This window comes from Jaculus jaculus, chromosome 19, assembly GCF_020740685.1.
Source record: "Jaculus jaculus isolate mJacJac1 chromosome 19, mJacJac1.mat.Y.cur, whole genome shotgun sequence".
NCBI lineage: Eukaryota > Metazoa > Chordata > Mammalia > Rodentia > Dipodidae > Jaculus > Jaculus jaculus.
The window spans coordinates 18,442,329-18,466,141 of record NC_059120.1 but is presented as its reverse complement, the minus strand read 5'-3'; the positions used below and the strand labels follow the sequence as shown (position 1 = coordinate 18,466,141).

General features: G+C 46.2%; 1 protein-coding gene across 2 annotated transcripts in view; it reads right to left on the bottom strand.

The window, feature by feature from the left end:
* The window catches only part of Lrrc8d (leucine rich repeat containing 8 VRAC subunit D), a 152,792-nt gene that overhangs the window by 103,093 nt on the left and 25,886 nt on the right, over positions 1–23,813 (bottom strand). The window contains exons 1-2 of one of the 2 annotated variants that reach the window (XM_004653671.2): positions 12,308–12,447; positions 11,754–11,898 (exon numbers count right to left, since the gene is read on the bottom strand). The gene's annotated coding sequence lies outside the window, so the exon portion shown is untranslated. Of the gene's footprint in view, positions 1–11,753; positions 11,899–12,307; positions 12,448–23,813 lie in introns of those variants that run through there. The other variant, XM_045138662.1, reaches the window with a different exon arrangement.

Below are 23,813 nucleotides of genomic sequence, written 5' to 3'. Positions count from 1 at the left end.
GGCAGAGAAGCCCATGGTACAGCGAAGAAGGTGACAGACATGATTCGTGAGGTCTGGTGCTAAACCCTTAGCCTATCCCAACTGTTACTTTTCTTCTGCTGCACTTTTAACTACGGAAGAAAGTTGCAATGTGAAAAGAATACTCAGAGAGAAAGAATGCAGGCAAATGTAAGACCATCCCTCCCTGGTGCAGTGACCAGGCCACTGGTGATCAGTGTTTTACCAATGAACCATGAACCAGGCCCCGCGGGGGGGGGGGGGGGGGGGGGAGGAATAACACACTCACTGTCTACCTCCCCCAGCTCATCACAGCTTTCCAACCCTGTCCACCTCCTTCTCTGACTGTGGCCACTCTCCCGTTACCATACAGAGCCACAAAGCATGGATATCTGATGGCTGAACTAGACTCATGCTGTGCACCACCTAAAGACACTTGCCCAAGAGCTGCTATCAGCAGAGACTAAATGGGGCTGGAGAGATGGCTCAGTGGTTAAGAAAGGACCCAGGATCAATTTCCCAGTACCCACATAAGCCAGATGCACAATGTGTCCGGAGTTCATTTGCAGTGGCTGGAGGCCCTGACATACCTATTCTCTCTTTCTCTCTCTCTCTCCCACATAAGTAAAAACTTAAAAATATTTTTTTTAAAAAGAAGATGGGCTGGAGAGATGGCTTAGTGGTTAAAGCACTTGCCTGCAAAGCCAAAAGACCCAGGTTTGATTCCCCAGGACCCACATAAGCTTGATGCACAAGGTAGTACATGCATCTGCAGTTTCTTTTTAATTTTATTATTATTATTTTTATTAGTTTTCTATTCTGCCAGTACAGGCAGTTTGGTACTATTATTAGGCTCATCCGTGACCTACCCCCTCCCCTTGGCCCCTCCTTGTTGAAGTATATGGGTCGTGCATTGTGGAGTTAGCCCACAGTTATTGGTACGATAAATGTCTCTGCATATCATGACCCAACATGTGGCTCTGACATTCTTTCCGCCCCCTCTTCCACAAAATTTCCCTGAGCCATTTGGGTTCATTTTTGGTCTGCTTCAGTGCTGAGGTATTGGGGGCCTCTGAGGCTCTGGCTCTCTGATTTGGTAGGAGTTGATTTTTCTCTGCGTTGGTCTCCTTCCCCCTTGTGCTGGTATCGGGTTCATCAGGAAAACAGCACCCTTGCTTGTTTCGCCAATTTTCCTTAGTTTCAGCAGGGGCCCTTTTGAGGTATGGTGGGGTACTCTCTCCTTAGGATCTGCATCTATCTTTGTTTCCCCAGGATCTGCAGCGCAGCTAGGCGGTGGCAATCTTGGCCGGAAGTCGCGTCTGCAGTTTCTTTTCAGTGGCTGGAGGCCCTGGTGCACCCATTTTCTCTCTCTCTCTCTCTCTGCCTCTTGCTCTCTCCTTCTGTCTCTCTAATAAATTAAATTAAGAGATGACACTAAGTGACAGCAATGGAGCTTATCTTTCTCATAGTCACTTGGTGTTTTTTGTTTTGCGTAAAGGTAGTCTGGTCTCAGGTAAGTTCTGAGAGGTACAGGAGACACGAGAGAACATAAAACGTCTTCCATGGACAGACAGGGGAAAATAGAGCCTCAAGAGAAGACTTGATTTCTCCACAGCTAGAACTCAGGTTCCTTAACATTCAATTAACTGCTCTTTCTCTCTTCCCCGTCCTCCCTCTCCCAAGATCCTTAAGCTCCGTAGGTCACTTTCTAAACTTAACACTTCAGGCAAGGCCAGAGTGTTCTATTTTAAAGTCCATTGATGTTACTCATAACACTACCCACCAGGAGAACAAAGTCCACTCCCAAGGCCTAATTCCCACTGACCAAGCTCCAGCAGGGTTTGACCTGGATGCGACTGTTCTAAACTTCCGATCGTCTCTCCAAAGCCCCTTAGAGCAGATTCCATCCCCTCTCGCCTTCACTAAGAACACCCCAACCACAGAGAATGAACTTTCACAGAACCCCTCCCCCCACATGCATCCACCTGCAAGTCACACGAGTCTGTTTCTGCCTTGGTCTCAACAGAATGACGGTCCCAGCTTCACGCTAAAGCCAACCCTTTGAGCATGTGCGCTCCTGAACTTGGTCCTCCAATCTTCTCCAACTTTCTCCACTAGTTACTCCCCACCTTAGACGTGTCTCCTTCAACATTCTCAAACGACATGTGCCAATCACCGTCACATACACCAAAACATTCCCTCACATACATGGAAACATACAAACACATGCCGATGGCCCCCACCTCTCTTCTGCTGATCACCTGCAGTGATCCAGCCTGAGACTCTGGAACTCTTTTACCGAACACCTGATTGCCAAATCCAGCCTCATTTTCATTTCACTCTAAGTGACCTTCCTGTGTCCTCGGAGAGATGTGACAGCTATTCCCATTTACTACCTGGGTGACTTGGCACTGCTTACCTGAGCTTCAGACACCTTGTATATAAAACACAATAGCTAGGATTTTTTTTTGGGGGGGGGGAGGATAATTATAAAGATTATATGACCAACCCCTTTCTGTTTGTACATGGAGGCTCTGATCTCTGGCCATAGCTACGGGATGTCAACGACATTCATGGCTCTCATGAAGGTCACATATGCTCCAGCCCTAATCTCTCTCCTGCAGCCCACTGTCCTCAATGCTCTGCAGACACCCTCCCTTCACTTCACACAGAACTCACTCTCTGAACTCATTGTTTTTTATTGTTATTTGAGAGAGAAAAGAAGAGAGAGAGACAGACAGAATGGGTGCACCAGGGCCTCTAACCACTGCAAAGTAACTCCAGATACACGTGCCACATTGTGCATCAGGCTTATGTGGGTTCTGGGGAATTGAACCTGGGTCCTTTGGCTTTGTAGGCAAATGCCTTAACCACTAAGCCATTTCTCCAGCCCTCTAAACTTATCCTGAGTATTGACACCCACTGAGAATCCTCTCAATCAGAAACCTGCCAGTCCTCCTCTTTCTTCTCAGTCCCTTCTCACTTTCTAGCTAACGCAGAACTAATTCTTTCTACTAAGTGTTTTCATCAGTCCACTGTCTCCTTTCTCTCTGTTCTTGTCACCATCACTTCTGACTGGGTTCTGGTCACACTGGCCTGGATGACTGTAGTGGCCGCTGAACACCATGCTTCTTGGCCACCTACCTTAAGACTGTGACTTGAGCACTGCCTTCACAGACCTTTGACGGTTTCCACACTATCAGGACAAAACCCAAACTTCCAGAACGGAGCACGTGCGACCCTAGCTAGGAGCTGAATGAAAAACACAAGCCAGAGGCACCGCAGGCTGCTGTTTCCCGCCGCAGTCCTTACACTCCATGTTCCTCCACACACAGCTCCCTACACCTTCGAACCCGGCCTGTTCCATGTGGAGGGCTCCTTCCTGCTCTTCCTCGTAAATGAGATCTGTTCAATATTCAGCACCACCATCACCACCTTCAGGACTTCTTCCCCAACAAATAGAACTGAGCAAAATCATTCTCTTCCTTTGCACTCTACTCTGCTATTTATCACAGCATATTTCTGCAATGGGCCTTAACTTCCAATTCTAGTTCACAGTGATGATGCGAACGCCTGAGCTCCGGTCCGTTCTGATTTTCACTCAGAACTGAACCCGGTGTCTGGTACACAGGAGGAAGACAGAGGGGGAAATAAGATCTAGGAGTCTGGAGCTCAGCAAACGTCTGCTGAACGGAGTAAGTAGCTCAGCTGTCAATTATATTAGGATAATTGAATAAGAAAGGTTAGTAGGACAGGTGGGTGAGATAGCAGGTGAGGAGGGCGCAGAGGAACCTGCATCAGAAACAGGAAACTTCTGTGCTAGTTAAACTTAGCTGATGCAGAGGTCATGTCGGAAGCATGGTTAGAGCAATTCTAACAGCTCACAGATAGGTTTTATCTGTCTAACACAGGTTTTTGACTCCAGAACATTCTGTGTTAGAATTTTATCAGACTTACAACAAGCTTAGTAAATCTTGTAAAGGGGGCTAGAGGGATGGCTTAGCGGTAAACGCATTTGCCTGCAAAGTCAAAGCATGTGGGTTCCATTCCCCAGGACCCGCGTCTGGAGTTCGTCTGCAGTGGCTGGAGGCCCTGGCGTGTCCATTCATGCTCTTTCTCTCTCCCTCTTTCTCTGTCAATTAAATAAATAAATAAAAATAAAATACACTTTTTAAAGCTTGTGAAGATTAAAGCTGTCTACATGTCTGTATTACGTGAAGACCAGCATACTAGGGGACAGGGATGGGGCTGTCTTGAAAGAATGCCTACCTAGCATACACGAAGCCTCAACTTGGCCCCCATAAAACTGGGCTGTGGCGATACACAACTGTAAGGCTAGCAGTTAGGAAGTGGAGGCAGGACTGAACAGGACTTCATGGTCACCCTCCAATATACATAGAGTTCCAGGCTCACCTGGGCTACATAACACCCTGTCTCAAAACAAAGATTCTAAAAATCTACAGATAAAACAAAAAAAATAAAAACACCTATGATCCATGTAATTCTAAAACTGATGGCTATATCCTTGTTATGCAATATCTTATTTTTTTAAACATTTGTACTCATTTATTTGCAAGCAGAGAGAGAGAGAGAGAGAGAGAGAGGAGAGATGGACAAAGAGAATGGGTGTGCCAGAGCCTCCAGCTGCTGCAAACTCCAGATGCACGCGCCCCTTTGTGCATCTGGCTTTTTGTGAGTACTGGAAACTGAACTCGGGTCATTAGGCTTTTCAGACAAGGACCTTACCTGCTGAGCCATGAGCCATCTCTCTAGCCGCCACAATAGCTTATTTTGAAACCACATTTCTTTCTTCTTGGCGGGGGGTGGGGGGAATTCTGGCAATAAATGTTTTAAGCTTGTTTGATGACAATTTTCAAGTTCATTTCCTGTTTTGTTTGTTTGATATTTAAACACAAAGCCAAACCACAAACTTTTATCTCACAGGTACGTGCACTGTGTCTGCATCTTGCAGACTTATAAGGACATGAGGGCGGGGAGGGGTGTCTAACAAACAGGTTGAGACCAAATTTCTTTTTCAATAGTGATCTCAAATTTAGAAATAAAAATTAATTTATAACTAATTTTTTTGAGACAGAGTCTCACGTAGCCTTGGTAGACTTCAAACTCACTACACAGAGACCTTGAACTTCTGATCCTCCTGCTTCTACCTCCTGAGGGCTTGGATTATGGGAGAGCACCACCAAGTCCAGTTTGATGCCGGGCTGGCGACCGTACTCAGGGCTTCGTGCATGCTGGGCAGGTCTTCTCTCCACAGCCCTCAAACTTATTTTTAACAAGTACTCGCATAAAGAGCATCACACTTTGCACAGACATGCAGATGAAGGAACGTAACATTCAATGTGACGTAAACTGGAAAGTAGAGGAATGAGAACCAGCGAGCTGAGAACAGAAATGATGCAGGGTGAACTTGAAGCAAATCAAGCTGAACACTGACGAGGTTCTCCCAATAATAAAGTCACATCTATAATTAACAGGCTTTCAAGAATATGCGCCCAAGTATTACCCCATCATGACTCATAAAACATTCATGCAAAACCATACCAGGAAAGCACATCAAAGCTCTATAAGCACAGAGAGAGAAGTCTGAAGCTAGCCACCAGTGCCCTACATAGAAAAGCTCATGTGGAAGGAAGCCACAACTGCTAAAAACTACCACATAAAATCAGGGGGGAAATGTAATGTGAAAGGCAAATTGTCATCAAATTATGTCACGGCAGAATGTTCCAGATAAGTAGACATAACTCCAGAAGACATAGTTATAGGTATAAAGAGGTAGGAAATGAGCTGGATGTCGCTCGGTTGGCAGAGTGCCTGCCCAGCAGGCACAAAGCCCTGGGTTCACTCCCCAGCGCCACGTGAATCAGGGGTTCTCGTTGCAAACCTGAAATCCCAGCACTTGGGAAGAAGAGGCTGAAGGATCAGGAATGGCAGGTCATCCTCTGTCTGCCACACAATGAGTTTAAATCCAGTCTCAAGTAAAATTAATAAGATAGTTAAGGAACACAGGTAACGGCAAGAAGGCTGCTTTACAACAGTCTTAGTGCTGGGCTATAGGAAAGGGCTTGTAATCCAGCAATACTGCCTATACACAACTGTCTCAAGAGACTCCCAAGAAGGCTAATACATTCCACTGTACAGCCAGGTTCCTTGGGAAAAATAAATATATACCACAGGAAAGCCAAAACTATTTATAAAACCATTGACTCTTTCATGTTCCTATTCCTAACATGTACAAATTCTCCATAGTTTTAAGTTAACCTTTGCTGAAAAGGGAGGTAAACTGGCAGTGTGCCCCTTTAATCCAAGCCCTCCAGAGGCTATGCTAGGAGATTTGCTGTGAGTTTGAGACCAGCCTGGGCTACACAGAGAGTGTCAGGTCAATCTTGAATAGAGTGAAACCCTGCCTCCAAGAGAAAGAGAAAGAGAGAAGTAGAAGGTAAATCTAAACAAACCATAATCACAGCTCTTCTTTCTTTTTTTTATTTCTATTTATTTATCTGACAGGGGGAGAAAGACAGAGAGAGAGAATGGGCACACCAGGGCCTCCAGCCACTGCAAACGAACTCCAGATGCATGCACCCCCTTGTGCATCTGGCTAATGTGGGCCTGGGGAATCGAACCTAAGTCCTTTGTCTTTGCAGGCAAACGCCTTAACCGCTAAGCCATTCCTCCAGCCCCATGGCTGTTCTTTTTATAGACTGAGGTAAAGACTGAAAGCAGGAGGTAAAGAGATGATGTCTCGGAACCAGGGCTGCACAAGTCTGAGTACAGGTCTTGTCAGTGTGACTCGGGTTACATCACAATCGATGCCTGCCTCAGTTTCTTTCCATTAACATGGTCATTATCCACCCCGTGCAAGACCAAGAGAACAATAGCTCGTCTCTGTAAAGTGTCTGGAAAATAGCATGAGGTGTTAAATAAATATGGATATGTTTTTTTCGAAGACAGGATCTCAAAATATAACTCAGGTTACCTTGTAACTCTTAATGGGATTACAGGCATGAACCACCGTGCCTGACCCAAGAAGTAATTTCTCTTTTATGACCAAGAACTTCATGTAGTAACCCTAATAGATTTCAGTGCTTAAAAGGAATATGAAGAGAATATAGACAGAATGGCTTTAACAATAGGCATGCAAACCAACCTGACTCAATATAAACTTTGATGTCTTTCCCACTGCACAACAGGAATAAATAACAGGTCTCTTTCCATACACTTACAAAAAAACTATAAAGGTTAAGGGCGGGGAAGGCTCTTTTAGTATCTAGAAAATGAACACGAGGTTGGTAAGGTGGTGGTTATGTATGAGTGATGAGTCTATAACTGCTGTCAGAGTCCTGGCAAACACAGGCATGCTCACGGAGGGGAGTGCTCTTAGCAGAAATCTTGTTCTCTATGACCAAATTAACTAGACAGACCTCAGAACTGATCACGAAAAACAACCCGGAAACAAGATGAGGGCCAAAGGCAGGACTTGGCATATCACCAACTTAATGTACAATGCAGAGGTAAAATTCCACCTGGAAGGCCTTATACCTGACGGGTAGTATTCTGTGCGGGTTGAGCACTACATTTTCAGTGTTCAGCACTTTGTTCCTTTGGCCCTAATTTATAACCAGTGGATTAAGGTAGATTATAGATAGATGATAGATCGATTGATCGATCGGAATTCCTACCTCAAACAAATAATGTGCTATTACTTTCTACATCCCAAGGTGCTGTGGTCATTAATTCATATCCACATACAACTAAGTAAGTCAAGACTTTTGAAATCTTTTAACATTAAACAAAATCTCCCTGGTTTTGAGAGAGTTGAGAATTGATGCTTCATGGCTTGCAATTTCTGATGGAGAAGATAATCTTTATTTTACACAAAAACACATGAAGAAAAGTAAGAGAGGTTGAAACAATGACAATCTTAACTTGCATTTATCTCCACTCCTACACTGCTCTCTGCCATTAACTTTTCCTTGGCATTTAACATCAAAGCTTGTTACTCTTTCATTCTGAGCCTCTCTGTGGAAGGGACAATCGAAGGAACAATCTTGCTTTGCCAGCCCCTGAGGCTCATCTGTACAGTCAGAAATGGCAGTGAGTTGTGAATCAATGAAACATGGATATATGTATCACTTTATTCCTCTATCCTTACTTAAAAGGAAGGAAGAAAAGAAGGGAGGAAGGGAAGAAAAGCATACATTCCATGAATATAGGCATGCACCACCATGCCTGGTTTCTACAGTGTTGAGGATAGAACTCATGCATGCTAGGCTCTACCTACTAAGCCACATCCCCTCCCCTCCCTAATGTCTTGACAAGTATTACAGAATGGGGATTGTAGGACACTAAAGACACTAATTAGTGGAAAGAAAATAAATAAATGTTTCATTTAATGTTTCCTAATGAAAAGAGATTTAAATTTATATTCTTCTAGATGTAACATGAAAATTCTAGCTAGTGAAAGACTCCATTTTACTACAAAAATAAGAAAACAAAAAGCTGAGAATGGTGGTACACCTTTGATCCCAAAAGTTGGGAAACAGAGACAGGAGGATCACTGTGAGTTCGAGGTGAGCCTGGGACTACAAAGTAAGTTCCAGGTCAGCCTGGGCTAGAATGGGACCCTACCTCAAAAAGAAAAAAAAAAAAACACACACACACACACAGCCAAACAAACAAAGACTTATTTCCATCTAGGGACCTTCTTCTTTCTTCTTTTTTAAATGAGGGTCACATGTACCAAGTCACAAATTCAATATAAACCTAAGATAACCTTGAACTTCTGGTCCTCTCGCCTCCACTTCTGGAGGCCAGAGATTATAAGCTTGTACCCACCACGACTGGTTTAAGCAGTACTAAGGATCAAACCCAGGAGTCTGTGCCCACCAGTCATTCTATCAATTAAGCTGCATGCCTAGCCTCCATGTAGGGACTACTATGAAAAGAATTAATGTGTAGGGCTGGAGGGATGGCTTAGCAGTTAAGTGCCTGCCAGTGAAGCCTAAGGACTCTGGTTCGAGGCTCGATTCCCCAGGAACCATGCTAGCCAGATGCACAAGGGGGCGTTCGCATCTGGAGTTCATTTGCAGCGGCTGGAGGCCCTGGAGTGCCCATTCTCTCTCTCTCTCTCTCTCTGTCTGCCTCTTTCTCTCTCTCTCTCTCTGTCACTTTCAAATAAATAAATAAAAATGAACAAAAAAAAGAATTAATGTGTAGTTTACAGTTCAGTGGGTTCACCCATGCTCTTCTATAATGTGACCTTTTCTGTGGGGTATCCTAGCTGGAGTAGGGGAGTCAGGAATGTATGGTGGCAGAGGTGGTATATGCATACCCATTATGAATTCATATATTTTCTGGGGCATAAACTGTTCTAGGGGAAAACCAGAGAGAGTTTTTTGTGTTATACTGCCAAGTTAAAATATGGTGTCTGACCCTTTCAAAAGACACATGCTAAGTAAGACCTGACAAAAGATACCTATAAATTAAAACATGCCATTGGAATTTTGGCAGACTGTAAGTCAACATTCATGTAAATACAACTAAATCTAGTTACAGACACTGGGAGAGTAAATTTCAAGAACAGAAAACAAACAACAACAACAAAAACCACAATACCTCAACTTCTATGGTCTTTTGATCACCTCTCTTGGGGATGGAAACGTAGCTGAGTGATGGAATGCTAGTGTACAAAGCATGTACAATATCCTGGGCTCAATCACCAGCAGAAAAGACAAGAGGGGACAGGAAGAAAGGGGAGGGACTTGTTTTCACCTTTTTTGTTTGAGGCAAGCCCAACAGACTGGCTTTTATTTTTGTTAAATGACAGAGAAAGAGACTGAGAATTGGCACACCAGGGCCTCCAGCCACTGTAATTGAACTCCAGATGCATGTCTCACCTTGTGTGCATGTGCGACCTTGTGCATGCATCACTGTGTGTCTGGCTTACGTGGGATCTGGGAAGTAGAACACAGGTCCTTGGGCTTTGCAGACAAGTACCTTAACTGCAAAGACATCTCTCCAGCCCCTGTTTTCACTCTCTTACCACAGATATCTCACTATTAAATTCTATCTTAAGTCCTTGTGTAGGAGGAGGAAATTAATTGCTCAGTTCTTATAGAATATCTTGGTTATTACTGCTAATATAATTATTCCAACTGCCAATGTCACAGGGCTCAATTTGACATTTTATGAGATTCAAGTTTGAACTTGGTGTGATGGCTCACACTTTTAATCCCAGCACTTTTGAGTTCAAAGCCAGCCTGGGTTTACAGAGTGAGTTCCAGGTCAGCTTGGGCTAGATAGAGGAAGACCCTGTCTCACACAAAACAAAACAGAACCGAGAAAGGAAGAGAGAGATTAAAGTTCTGAAGGATTACTGGAACGTAAGATCTTATAATTCAAATTACTTTAGTACTGTTGATAATGAATAAGAATGGGGGAGAGGGGCTGGTGGTACACACAGCAGCCAACCTGAGGAGGACAGTTGTCCCTTTCAAAGCAAATATAATTGTGAAGCAAATACATTTGGCTGTAAAAATTGCCAGCATTAGAATGGTATAGTAGGCATGAATTGCAATTAGACAATTCGGCCTGCCTCCTAAAACACTTTGGCTTCCCAACGATATGAAGGTCCAGAGTATGAACAGAAAAAGACCTTTCTTTGGCAGAGTCTCACCTTCCTTCCTTCTGGTCACTTGTGAAATAATTGCTGAGTTTCGGATTGTTCAATCATTTTGTTATATACTCATCCCATCACACCAACCCTTCTCGCCAACCCACTTGCCTAGTTTCCCTCCTTAAGATGAGTTACACCAGGTAGAGAAATCCTGGTCTCACTGGGGGGAGAAGGCAATTTGACAGTTTGAAAAGTACAACCAGAGAGATGAAGCCGAGTCTATGTGCAAACCAACCTGTTCCTTAGCATTTTATTCTCTGAAAACCTGAGCTGGAACAAGATAGGGTTAGCAAATTCTAATCTCCCTGGGAAATCGGGGATGGCAATCTTAATTTGGGTTTGGTGACCAATGGAATTGACTCAATACAAATGTCAGGTTCCAACTTACAAGGCACCGGGTCTGACACAGTGGAAACACGGCAGCCAACAAGCCACACACCAGACTAAACACCTCAGGACTCAACGGCTCACCCTCATTTGTGGTAGCTACCTTTCCAGTGTATGTGTGTGTGCGCGTGTGTGTCTGCAACACTAATTTGCTCCGTTGGTGACGGTGTGGCTCTTTCCAAGCAGGCAGGCCAGCAACCTGCCTCCCTGGGCTCCCTGAGCCTGGGTGCCCAGCCTCCCTCACCTTGACACTTCACCCACAGCTCCCCCTTCCTTTTCCACTCTCACCCCAACATCCGTGACACCCAAGTGTCTGCCTCCAGCTTCTCAGAACATTGCAGAAGGCAGCCCCAGGGCAGGAACAAAGCAGCTGGAAGGGCGGGTGGCCAGGGCAGCTGGGCACTCTCAGGCAGTCCCAGATGCAGCCTGCGGGCATCCCAGCCTGGACAGCGCCCGCCTAGAGCGACGAGGCGCCCACCGCTCCCCATGAGCCTTCCCGCCCCGCGCCCCGGGGTCCAGACACCTGGAGTGACAGGGGACCCTTGGATGAGGAAGGTCAGCGGCGGGGGACAGGCGACCCAGAGAAGGCAGCGAGGCTGCAGAGCTGAGCTGGGCTCGGGGCTCATGCGCTCCCCTCCCCATCCCCAGCCCCCCCATCCCGGGTGCCCCCGCGCACCTGGACCAGCCGGCCACCCTGCTCCCTCAGGGCGCTCTCGGGGACACTCTGCGGGCGGGCTCCGGAGGCTGGAACCGCGGGCGACGCGAGACCTCACTCGTCCATCCCGGGAGCCGGCGGCACGTTACGGACAGCAGCGCACTTCCTGTTTGAAAGCATTGGTGGAGAGTGAGAGAGAGAGAAAGAGAGAGAGAGAACCGGGGGAGCTGAGCGCCTGCAGCCGGCGGGAGGGAGCGCGGGCCCGCGGCATCCCCGCCACGCTCCGCTCCGCGCTGCGCTCTCCTCCCCGCGGCCTCCCCGCCCCGCAGCCGCCCGCGACCCGGCTCAGCCCCGGCCCTTCCCGGCCTGCCCGGCCGCGGGCTCCGCGCTGTCCGCACGAACCTCCCTCCATCCCCGCAGCCGGGGCTTGGTTTGTCCCCCCACCCCCACCCACCCCCCGGTGAGTCCCCGGGCCTTGACTTCCCTCTGATCTGATCCTGCCCTCCCCACCCAGGCCCTCGCTTCCACCACTAACCTCCCCCCCCCAAAAAAAAAAAATAATCAAAAGCAATCACCTCGGGGAAGGTGTAAAACAAAGTCTAGGCTGAGCCTTTCCCGGGGAAGTGGTGGCTGCAAGTATGCAAATCTGGAAAGTTAACTGCCACATCCCAGCAGATTCACGAGGGCTCCAGGATGGGAAGCGACTTGTCCTGCGCCTGGCTGACTCAAACGTGCGCCCGACTGTCACGGACTGGAGGAGGGGACGGGGCGAGCCCGGCACCCGCACCGGGAGCTCCGGGCTCCCCACGCCGAGCAGCCGGGTCTTGAGCCCATCAACATGTATTTACCGTCTACCGATTACCCTGGGAATATAAATAAACCAACTTTTCACCCAGAAAAGGAATCACACAGACCGGTTCCAAAGTTCTGGGGAACTCGTGCTCATTTGTGTGGAATTATGACTTAGGTCAACTTCAGAGTGGTGTTAAAATTAAAGGAAAAAAGTAAACAGATGGCTCAAGAAGCTGCCATGAGCCAGGGCCAACTCCAGGAGTTGGCATCTGGAACCTGTCTGCCCTTATATTTCGAATCTCTTCGGACTGTCTGTGACAGCTCTGGCTATCATGAGCCTGTCGCTTAAGTGAAGTCGTTCTTGTCTCCAAACTCAGAGCACAGCAAGAAAACAATACAAATTAAGGTCCAACTCAGTGCTACATAGCACCTCATTTTAATATGCCATAGGTCTTAACATTTCCCAACAGATCTCTAAAAACCATGTCCTCATATTCCCAGATGAGGAAACAGGGTCAGAGAAGTTTAACAGCTGTCCCAATGTCTCGAAAGTGGTCAGGTGGAGAGAGAGGAACACAGGTTTTGGCTAAGTATAAAATTTGGGTCATTTCCTCAACACTCTAAATTCCTAAGACAATAGTGAGTTCTACGGGAAAGTCAAGGCCAGGGACCCTGCGGGCTGCATCTCAGCCTGCGTTCCCCAAGCTCCCAGGGTGGGGCCAGCGAGGTTCTTCACGCACCAGATTCTCAAGGACCTCCGTGACTCACGCTGGGGACACAAAGCTCTATCCACCATCTACTACTGCCTCTGTCAGCCTTTTCGGAATTACTCAGTAGCAGAAGTTCAACAGGTTCCAGGACAGCCACTCATATGCCAAGGTACAAAGTCTGTCCAGTTCAGAACCTAACCAGCTAATATTTGTTTCCTGAATTCCTTTCTCCTACTCTCCCTCCCCCTCACCCCTGGTTTTTCCAAGGTACCATCTCACTACAGCCCAGGCTGGCCTCCAAGTCAGTAATCCTGCCTGTAGCTCCTCAGTGCTGGGATTAAAGGCAGGTGCCACCACCTTACTCTTACCCACTGAGCTGTCTCCACAGAGATGATTATTTTTTTTTTTTCTCTAATGAGGCTTTTTGTTGTCTTTTTTTTTTTTTTTTTTTCTGTTTGTTTTTTGAGGCAGGGTCTCACTCTGGCTCAGGCTGACCTGGAATTCACTATGTAGTCTCAGGGTGGCCTCGAACTCACAGTGATCCTCCGACCTCTGCCTCCCAAGTGCTGGGATTAAAAGCATGCACCACCACGCCCACCTGTTGTCTTATTTTTAAATTATTTATTGTGTGCGTGCATGTACCAAGGTCTTTTGCAACTTCAATTGAATGCCTAGCCAGCCTTTATCTGGATAGTTGAGGATCTGAACCTGGGCCAGCAGGCTTTGCAAGCAAGCACCTATAACTACTAAGCCATCTCCCCAGACCCCTGTTTTCTGTTCTGTTTGTTTTTGAGGCAGGCTCTCACTCAATCCAGACTGACCTGGAGCTCATTCTGTAGCCCAGGATGGCCTCAAATTCACAGCAGTCCTCCTACTTCAGCCTCTCAAGTGCTGACATTAAATACATGAGCCACCACCCCCAACTAAAGGGGCTGGCTTAAGAAGGCTGATGACAGGGCTCGGAAATTAAGGCACTTGCCTGCAAAGCCTAATGACCTGGGTTCAAGTCCCAAATACCCACGTAAAGCCAGATGCACAAAGTGGCACAGGCATCTGGAGTTCGTTTGCAGTGGCTGGAGGCCCCGGGACACCCATCCTTCCTTCTGTTTATTTCTCTCCGCTTGCAAATAATTAACTTAATAAAGAACGCAAATGTTGTTTGCGAAGCCAAACACATGGCCTTAACTTTCAGTAAAACGCCTGGTAAGTTCTCACTGTCCATTTCTTTCTACTTTACTACTTCCTTCATGATCGCCTGTCACCTGGCAGTAGCCTGTAGCTATTAATAAGTCTCCAGATGTAGGTTAAGAATCACAGCACAAACTCACAGGTGATTAGGACTCTCTGCAAAGCTGCCCCTGAGACGCTTGCAGAGAAATGCATGGCATCTCACCACCCCAACCCATCACACCTACCTGTGCCTCCCCAGTGCTGGGATTAAAGACACACACCACCATGAGGCCAGCTCCTTTTTCTCTTCTCCTCAGTGGGTGCTGGGGATGGGACTCAGTGCCTCATGCTTACATAGTAAGCACTCTTAGCCACGGAGCTATCTCCTCAGACCCTTGAGCAGCTCAGCTCAGCCTTGGAGTTACAGAGGACATAAACTGATTCAAGCTTGGCAGGGGTAGGCCAAGATGCACAAGAGTCAGAAAAAAGTATCCTATCCTTCAAACACTCAGTCTACTGAGGAATTATTCCTAAAAGCCTTCTGAGTGTTTTAGTGTCCTTTGAGGTCCTGTTCTGTCCAGCTGTTTCCTCTTCCCAGTCCCTTGCTCCCAGCCCCCCCCCCCACAACTCTTCATCTCTTCCATCAAACTGCAAGCTTCTACCCAAAAACAGTGTTTCTAGGCCACATGCGCAGTAACAGTGCAGACTCCGGGGAAGACATTAAACTCAAAACATCTGTTCCAAGACCCTGTCAATAATTACCCGTTTTAAAGGACATAATTCCATATTAAAATATTTTTTTGGTATCCACGCCTTCATTTCAGTTACTCATTATAACCAAGAGTCCAGAAGGATAACCTGAATTAAAAATAAAAATTCTCGGGCTGGAGAGATGGCTTTGCAGTTAAGGCACTTGCCTATGAAGCCTAAGAACCCAGGTTCAATTCTCCAGTACCCACATAAGCCAGCTGCACGAGGTGGCGCACGTGTCTGGAGTTCATGCACAGTGGCTAATAGGCCCTTGTGCACCCATATTCTCTCCCTCCCCCTACCTCAAATGAATAAATATTTAAAAATAAATAAAAATAATAAGATTCTCAAAGCAAACAGAGATGACCTTGTAGAGCCTTAGTTTCTAAGAAGTCCTAAGATTACATGACCTTGTTTTTCAAAATCTGAGTTCTGAAAAATTCAGTCATTCATGTAAAAAGTCAGTAATAAGCCACGCTTATGTCACCGTGGCACTGTGCTGAGTGACAGCTGTATGACGTTGGTACTGCTTAACTGCTTAACAATGTGAAAGTCACTCTGCCAAGTGTCGAGGAATCTTACTGGCTGTGTACCACGTGCCTCTTTGATCCTTGATGATGCTCTCCACCTGGAGCCGCGGTCAGCTGTGGGCAAGCATAATTCTGTTTTCCTCTTAGACTCATTACAGCTTCTTTTTCTCCCTCAAAAATGTTTACTAGAACTCATTCTGTGAGGATTGGAGAGATGATGCAGAGGTTAAGGCGCTTGCCTGCAAAGCCTAACGACCTGGGCTCAGTTACCCAGTACCCACATAAAGCCAGATGTACAAAACGGCACATGCACCTAAGAGTTCGTTTGCAGTAGCAAGACGCCCTGGTACACCCATTCCCCCTCCGTGAGTGTCCCAGTATCTCTCCTTACAAAATAAGTACATATCTGTGTATGAAGAATTTACCTATGAAGCCAGGTGTGGTGGCACACGCCTTAAATCCCAGCAGTGAAGAGGCTAAAGTAGGAGGAGCGCTGTGAGTTCAAGGCCAGCCTAGGTCGGGGGGGGGGGGGGGGGGGGGGGGGAGGGAGAGAAATGTATGTGCAGATCCCCCGAGGGCATGGTTTGGGAAAGATAATACTGTGGAAAACGTGTTTCTTGACGCCCAACAAGCACAAGGCCTAGTCCTCTCCAGGGTCCAGCTCCACTCCAGCGTGACTCATGGCGCAGAAATTCTTCCCACCCCTGCTACGGAAGCAAACATTTAAATCACAATCACGTCTGAAGCGGCATGCTCCCAGGTAGACAGAAATGATGCCATGGAAGATAAACATGAACCAGGCAAGTCATGCTCTCCCGCAATCCCAACACTTAGGAGGTGAAGACAGGAGTATCAGTTCAAGGTAATCCCAGGCTACATGAGCAGATCCAAGGCCATCCTAACCTAAAGACAAGCAAACAATCAAACTGATTTGGGGCTGGAGAGATGGCTCAGCGGCTAAGGTACTTGTCTGTAAAGCCTACCTTCCCCAGGACTGACTCGCTGGCTTGAGTCCCCAGTATCTTTGTAAAGCCAGATGCAGAGTGGCACATGCATCTGGAGTTCATTTGCAATGGCTAGAGGTCCTGGCATGTCCATCCCCCTCTTCCCTGTGTGTGTGTGTGTGTGTGTGTGTGTGTGTGTGTGTGTCTTCTATCTGTCTGTGCTTGCAAATAAATAAATAAATATTTTTTTAAAACTTCAAATAACTGATTTTGAAAGAAGGGGGAGCAGGAGAGAGGGTGTCTCTGAAAGTCTCCACTCCCTTAGCACCTCAGCGCATAATACTCAGCAACTTTGTGAATGCCACTGTAGAGACTTCAAATTAAACCACAAGACTTATCTACAGAGCAGCCTGCTTATCCTGCTTCATCTTCGAGAAAGCTCTTACTTTGAAGGTTGAAAATGGCTACCACAAGGTTCCTCTTGGTGAGGATTCCAGACGGATTTTTGCAAACAAGAGAAAGAAAACTGACAAGCTGTCTGGTTCCCTTAGAGATGGTTTTTCTGCGCCAGCCGCCTTGGCTGCAGAATGTTCTGTCTCAGCCTCCCTTCCAGGGGAGTGTATATGGCAGAAAGCTCTGGAAGGAGGTCTCTGGCACTCGGGCTACCTCTGCAAAACCTGGGCCATAGCTTTCAAGGAAGCCTTTTTCTGGGCCAACTGGCAGGCTTAACTGGCATTTTCCCACAGAGGGCTATCAGCCATCTTCAAGGAGCCAGACTGCCCCTTCTCCTGACAAAGTGCAGCATGGGGCTGCAAATCATTTTGTTAAAACCATCTGCTGGGTGGGGGGAATGGCTCAGTGGTTAGAGGTACTTGCTTGTAGGCGCCAAACTGAGTTCCAACTTCCTCAGCACCTATGTGAGGATGGACAGATACAAAGTGGTGGGGGGTGGAGCCAGGCGAATTCCAAAGCCTATCTCAAAAGGATGGAAGAGAGGAGAGCCACCCTGAAGCTGTCCTCCGACTGGCACACGTGTGCAAGCACACGCCCCCAAACACACTCACAAATAATAAAAATAGAAAAAAAATAGCCGGGCATGGTGGCGCATGCCTTTAATCCCAGCACTCGGGAGGCAGAGGTAGGAGGATCACCATGAGTTCGAGGTCAGCCTTGAGCTACAGTGAGATCCAGGTCAGCCTTGCTACAGAAAACCTAAAAAAATATATATATATTTTTTAATCTGCCTGGGGGCTGGGGAGATAGCTCCGTGGTTTAAGTCGCTTGCTTGCAAAGCCTGTCGGCCAGGGTTCAATATTAAATAAGTAAAGCCTACCTTGTAATGAATGTTCTCCCTCAATTACATGGCATGAAATTCTCAATTTGGTAAAAAATAAACACATATTTTGCAACTAACTGACAGACTTTTTTATAATAATAGCAGATATCATTTAAATTAAATACATTCCTGAGCTGTGACTGAATATTTTATAAGACAGACCTAATAATTAACTATGACAGACACAATCGCTTTTCCTCAATGGTTCCTCCCCCTAGATAGGCTTTATTTTGGGGCACCCCACCCCAACAACATAACAACAAATCTTTTCCTGATTCTTGGTGGGCTTAACTTAGGGGGCTAAGGTACTAGAAAATCAATGGTCACCAGAGCTGTGTTCCGAGCCAGGTATTCTTGAGGTCATTGTCACATGCTGAAGAGGAATTTGGACAAGAGGTGACCAGGGAAAATAGCTTTATTAAGGAAAAGTGAGAAAAACTCCCAAGCAAGTGGGAGGGGCAATCCTGGTAGATACAACCTTAATATGTTGTTCCAAGTTCTTTGATTAGTATGTAAATGTATAAATAAAATGAATGTTGGGCTAGAGAGATGGCTTAGCAGTTGAGGTGCTTGCGTGCGAAGCCTAAGAACCCATGTTCAACTCTCCTGGTCCCATGTAAGCCAGACACACAGGGTGATGTAAACACGCAAGGTCGCACATGCACACAAGGTGGCACACGCACACAAGGTGGTACACGCATCTGGAGTTCAGTTACAGTGGCTGGAGGCCCTGCAGTGCCAATTCTCTCACTCTCGCTCTCTCACATTAAAAAAAAAAAAAGCCAGTCTGTTAGGCTTGCCATATTTAAAAAAAAAAATAGAATGTTTTCTGGTTACTATGTATGCATATTCATATGTTGCAGTCAGGTTTGCATTGCTGGCAGAAATCATCTGACCAACAGCAGCTTGTGGGAAAAAAAAGTTTAATTTGGCTTACAGACTCGAGGGGAAGCTCTACAATGGCAGGGGGAAAGAATGGCATGAACAGAGAGGGTGGACATCACTTCCTGGCCAACATCAGGTGGACAACAGAACAGGAGAGTGTGCCAAACACTGGCAAGGGGGAGCTGGCTATAACACCCATAAGCCCGCCCCCAACAATACACTGCCTCCAGGAGGCGCTAATTCCCAAATTGCCATCAGCTGAGAGACTAGCATTCAGACTATCTAAGTTTATGGGGACACCTGAACCAAACCCCCACCCCGTAATACACAAGAAGGATAAGATCCACAAGAGCTAGGCCAAATGTGAGGTGATCCCTATACTTCCAGTGTTGGGCAATAAAGGCAGGAGGATTACAATTTTAATGTTATCCTCAGCTACATATTGAATTCAAAGCCAGCCTTGGCTACACAAGACCCTGCCCCCCCAAAAAACGTGTGTGTGTGTGTGTGTGTGTAAGTTTAGCTGAATTAAAATATCTGTAAAGAAGTAAAGAGCGTTCAAATTGTCCCCAGCATAGACTGCTAGCAATGAACTGCCTTGGGTTATCTGCTGATTGGTGATCACATGTGCTGCATAGACTAAACTCTGCCCTAGAAGGCATTTTTCTTTGGAAAGTATGCTTGGTCTGTTCACCTCCTGAGGTAGTTACCTCTGCTCCTTCTTTAAGGAATTGTTTTACTGGGCTGGAGAGATGGTTTAGCAGTTAAGCGCTTGCCTGTGAAGCCTAAGGATCCCGGTTCAAGGCTCGATTCCCCAGGACCCACGTTAGCTAGATGCACAAGGGGGCGCACGTGTCTGGAGTTCGTTTGCAATGGCTAGAGGCCCTGGCGCGCCCATTCTCTCTCTCATCCCCCCCCCCCCCCGCCTTTTTCTCTGGGTCTGTTGCTCTCAAAATGAACAAAAAAAAAAAAAAAAAAGGAATTGTTTTACTGCTCTCTGGGCAGTCTTGTTCATAAAATATATTTGTAATCCAATTTTTTTTTTTCGAGTTAGGGTCTCATTCTCGTCCAGGGTGACCTGAAATTCACTATGTAGTCTCAGGCTGGCCTCAAACTGAGGGTGATCCTCCTGCTGGGCATGCACCACCACACCTGGCTTATAATCCAATTTTTTTTTAAAAAACACATTTTATTTTTATTTATTTATGAGAAAAAGAGAGAGAGAGAATGGGTGCATCAGGGTCTCCAGCCACTGAAAACTGGGCTTACATGGGTACTGGGGTATTGAAACTGGGTCCTTAGGCTTCACAGTTAAGTGCCTTGACTGCTAAACCATCTCTCCAGCCCCTAATCCAATCTTTTTAAAGACATTGTCCTAACAAGCTTAATAAATACAATGTTCATTATTACTAAGAAAAAATACCCTTGAAAAAGAACTTCGGGAAAAAGAGAAGTTGAGTGTGGTGACACATGACTATAATCCCAGCCCTTGGGAGACAGAGGCAGGAGGATTGCCACAATCTCTTAAGACCAATGATTCAGCACAGTAAAAGTTTCAGCAAGTTCAATTACCCCAATGCTAACTAACTAAATAAATAAATAAATAAACTAGCTTTCAAATTATATAACCATATTTAAGACCTAGAAGTAGTGAAATATAGGCACCAGTAAGAAATAAGTCCCACATGTCACTACCTTGAAAAGCTCAATTCTCAGTTATCCATTATAACAAAGTCTAAAAACAGAAGGCAGGTAGTTTGCAAATTGCAAAACTGAATAGTTCGATTTTCACCCCTTTGCCTTGCAGTGGAAGGGCCATGGCAAAAAACATGAAAGGAGAACAAAGTTTCAGGCTGGGGAGATGGCTCAGCAGTTAAAGGTGCTTGCTTGCAAAGCCTGGCAGTTCAATTCCAGAGTACCCATGTAAAACCAGGTGCACAAAGTGGCAAAAGTTCATTTGCAATTTCTCGCTTTCTCTGCCTCCATCTCAAATAATTTTTTAAGAGGGGCTAGGCACCAGAAACAGATGGTGAGACCCTATTGCAGAAGACTCCACATGCCTGGGCTGCAAGGTCACTGAGAAATCAAGCTGGGGCTGAGCTGAAAACCTCCCTGTAGACCAGCCGACTGAAAGCTGGGAAAAGCTGCACTGCATGCAGCCCTATGGGAGATAGAAGTCACCAGCTGTGAAAACAGTGGACACCGGAAGCCTCGAGTTTGGCCAGACAGACCAAATGACTAATCAGGTGCAATAGTGGCGTGACTGTTCTGAGGGAAACCAACTGCTCTCTAACTGGATTGGAGGCCCGCTCTGTGGGAGGGAAGACATGCCTGGTACTGAAAACCTAATCACAAGCCTATAGCAGGGGAGGTCGTGAGCCTTAGGGGTGTAAAGCCTGCTCTTGTCTGGAAAAATGCATATATTATGCTCACCATTGCCCTGAAAGCACTACACTTAATGTTCATATTCATATGTTAATGCTACTCTCACATTTGGTTAGAGAAACTTCTCTTTTCAGATGGCGGTGACCACTGGGATGACCCAAAAAGCAACATAGTGCTGAGAAGAAGAGACAGAGGAGTGTCCAGCACTGAAACATCTCCATCACACCCTCTGATGCTCAAGGTCCATTGCAGAAGAGGTAGTAGAAAGAATGTAAGAGCCAAGGAAGGGTACAACTCTTGACAATGCAACTGTCCAGACAGAAATTGGCCTCAATATCTAAGACCTCACAGTGCCTAGCAATACCTACACAAGACCCTCATGATGGGAGGAAAAGATGATGATATCAAAATAAAAGAGAGACTAATGGGGAGAGGGAGGAGATGGAGAGCGGAGTTGTGAAAGGGAAAGTGGGGGAGGAGAAGGAATTATCATGGTTTATTGTCTGTAAGACAGAAGTTGTCAATAAAAAAATTATACATTATTTTAAAAAAGAGGGGCTAGGGCTGGAGAGATGGCTTAGCAATTAAGGCAGTTGCCTGCAAAGCCGCAGGACCCAGATTCAATTGATTCCCCAGGACCCATGTAAGCCAGATCCAAAAAGTGGTACATGTGTCTGGAATATGTTTGCAGTGGCTAGGGGGCCTGGTGCGCCCATTCTCATTCTCGATCTCTCTCCCTCTTCCTCTCTCTCTCTCTCTCTCTCTCTCTCTCTCTCTCTCTCTCTCCCCCTTTTTCTCTCAAATAAATAAAAATAAAAAGAGGAGCTGAAGAGATGACTCAGTAGTGTTAGGCACTTGCTTGCAAGGCATAATGGCCTGAGTTCGATTCCCCAGTACCAGATGGACAGATGTCTGGAGTTCATTTGCAGTGGCAGGAGGCCCTGGCATGTCCTTTCTCTCTTTGTGTCTCTGTTTCTGTCTCTATAAAATAAATAAATATTAAAAAAAAGAAGTTTGCAGAAAATCCAGATTTTTGTTTGTTTGTTTGTTTTTGTTTGTTTGTTTTTCAAGGTATGGTCTCACTCTAGCCCAGGCTGAACTAGGATTCACTATGGAGTCTCAGGCAGAATTTTTATTATGAAAACTTACTCACCAAATTCCTCATTTTCTTTGCTTATATTATTCAAATTCTTTTTTTTTAAGACTGAATCTCATGTGTCCCAGGCTGGCCTTGAACTCCTGATGCTGCCTCCACCTCCTGGAGAGCTAGGATATTAGGTATATGCCTCCACACCCAGTTTGCATGGTACTTAGGCTGAACCCAAGACTTTGGACATGTTAGGAAAGCATCCTACCCTCTCATCTACATTCCCACACCCCTTATTCATCAAATTCTTAAAACCAACTCTGGTGCAGTAAATGTCACTCACATAACATGTGTGAAGCCACTTATGGCCCCAACAGCCCTTTGAGATTATCTTGATATAATAAATCAAAAAACAAAAAAGATTCAGAGATGTCAAGTGATTTGCCCAAAGTCACTCTCTCCTAGTACGTTCCAGAACTCAGGCAGCCTGGCTGAACACAGTATCTACTGTTTTGCTTTATTGCAGAAGCAGGTTCTCACTCTAGTCCAGGCTGACCTGGAACTCACTCGGTAAACCAAACTGGCCTCGAACTCAAGGTGATGATCCTACCTCAGCCTCCCAAGTGCTAGGAATACAGGCATGAGCCACCCCGGCCACACCCAGCTCACAGTGTCTACTTTTAACCAATAAGCTGCCAACAGGACACCTGGACCGGGTGCACTTTTCCCCAGTTAGTGGGGTGCAGTGCCACGGAGACAGCAGAAGAAAAAGTAAGGTAAAAGCCTCCAAGGGGAGATTTCCCTTTCCATAGCAAGAATGTAACTTCTGGTCACACAGGCACTGAGAGAGGCCTTCCAGGGCCATGGGTACTGAGTCATGTTCACGTTGCTGAAGATCAGAATACTGGAAAGAAAGAGATTTGCACAAGGGAAGACCAGGAAGGCATCTGCTTTCCCATCTTAACCAGAATCTTAAGATTTCCAGGCTCCACGGACTGCCTGGCCCTGGCACAGCCCAACTGGGCATGCGATGATCCCCTGGACTTTGATCTCGGAAGAGAACTCGATACAGCGTCCTGTGAGGTCAAGATCGCTAGATCGGCCGAGACTTCTGCTTCTGTGGCCGCAAGAACCGCAGGGCAGTTAAGTAGGCTAGAAAGAAAAACACTGGATATTTACTAGTGAGACGAAGAAAGAAAGAAAAAAAAAGCCATACAGAATAGTACTTGACCTGTATTCAAAAGTAACAGAAATCGCTTGCACAGTCATAATCAAATTTGCACAGAACATTCGTTTGGGAGGTGTGGAAAGGGCAAACGAGGGCGAGTCAATGGACTTAGTCAAATTAACAGAGACGTGGAGAAAAACAAGAAGTTCCGTTACATTTTTGTACTCCCTTTAATTTGCAGGGAGGGGCTGAGGATGTCCGATGGGTGGGAACCGTCTCCAGATGCCAAGACAGAGCGCAGTAAGAGAGCAAAGTGGGGATGTT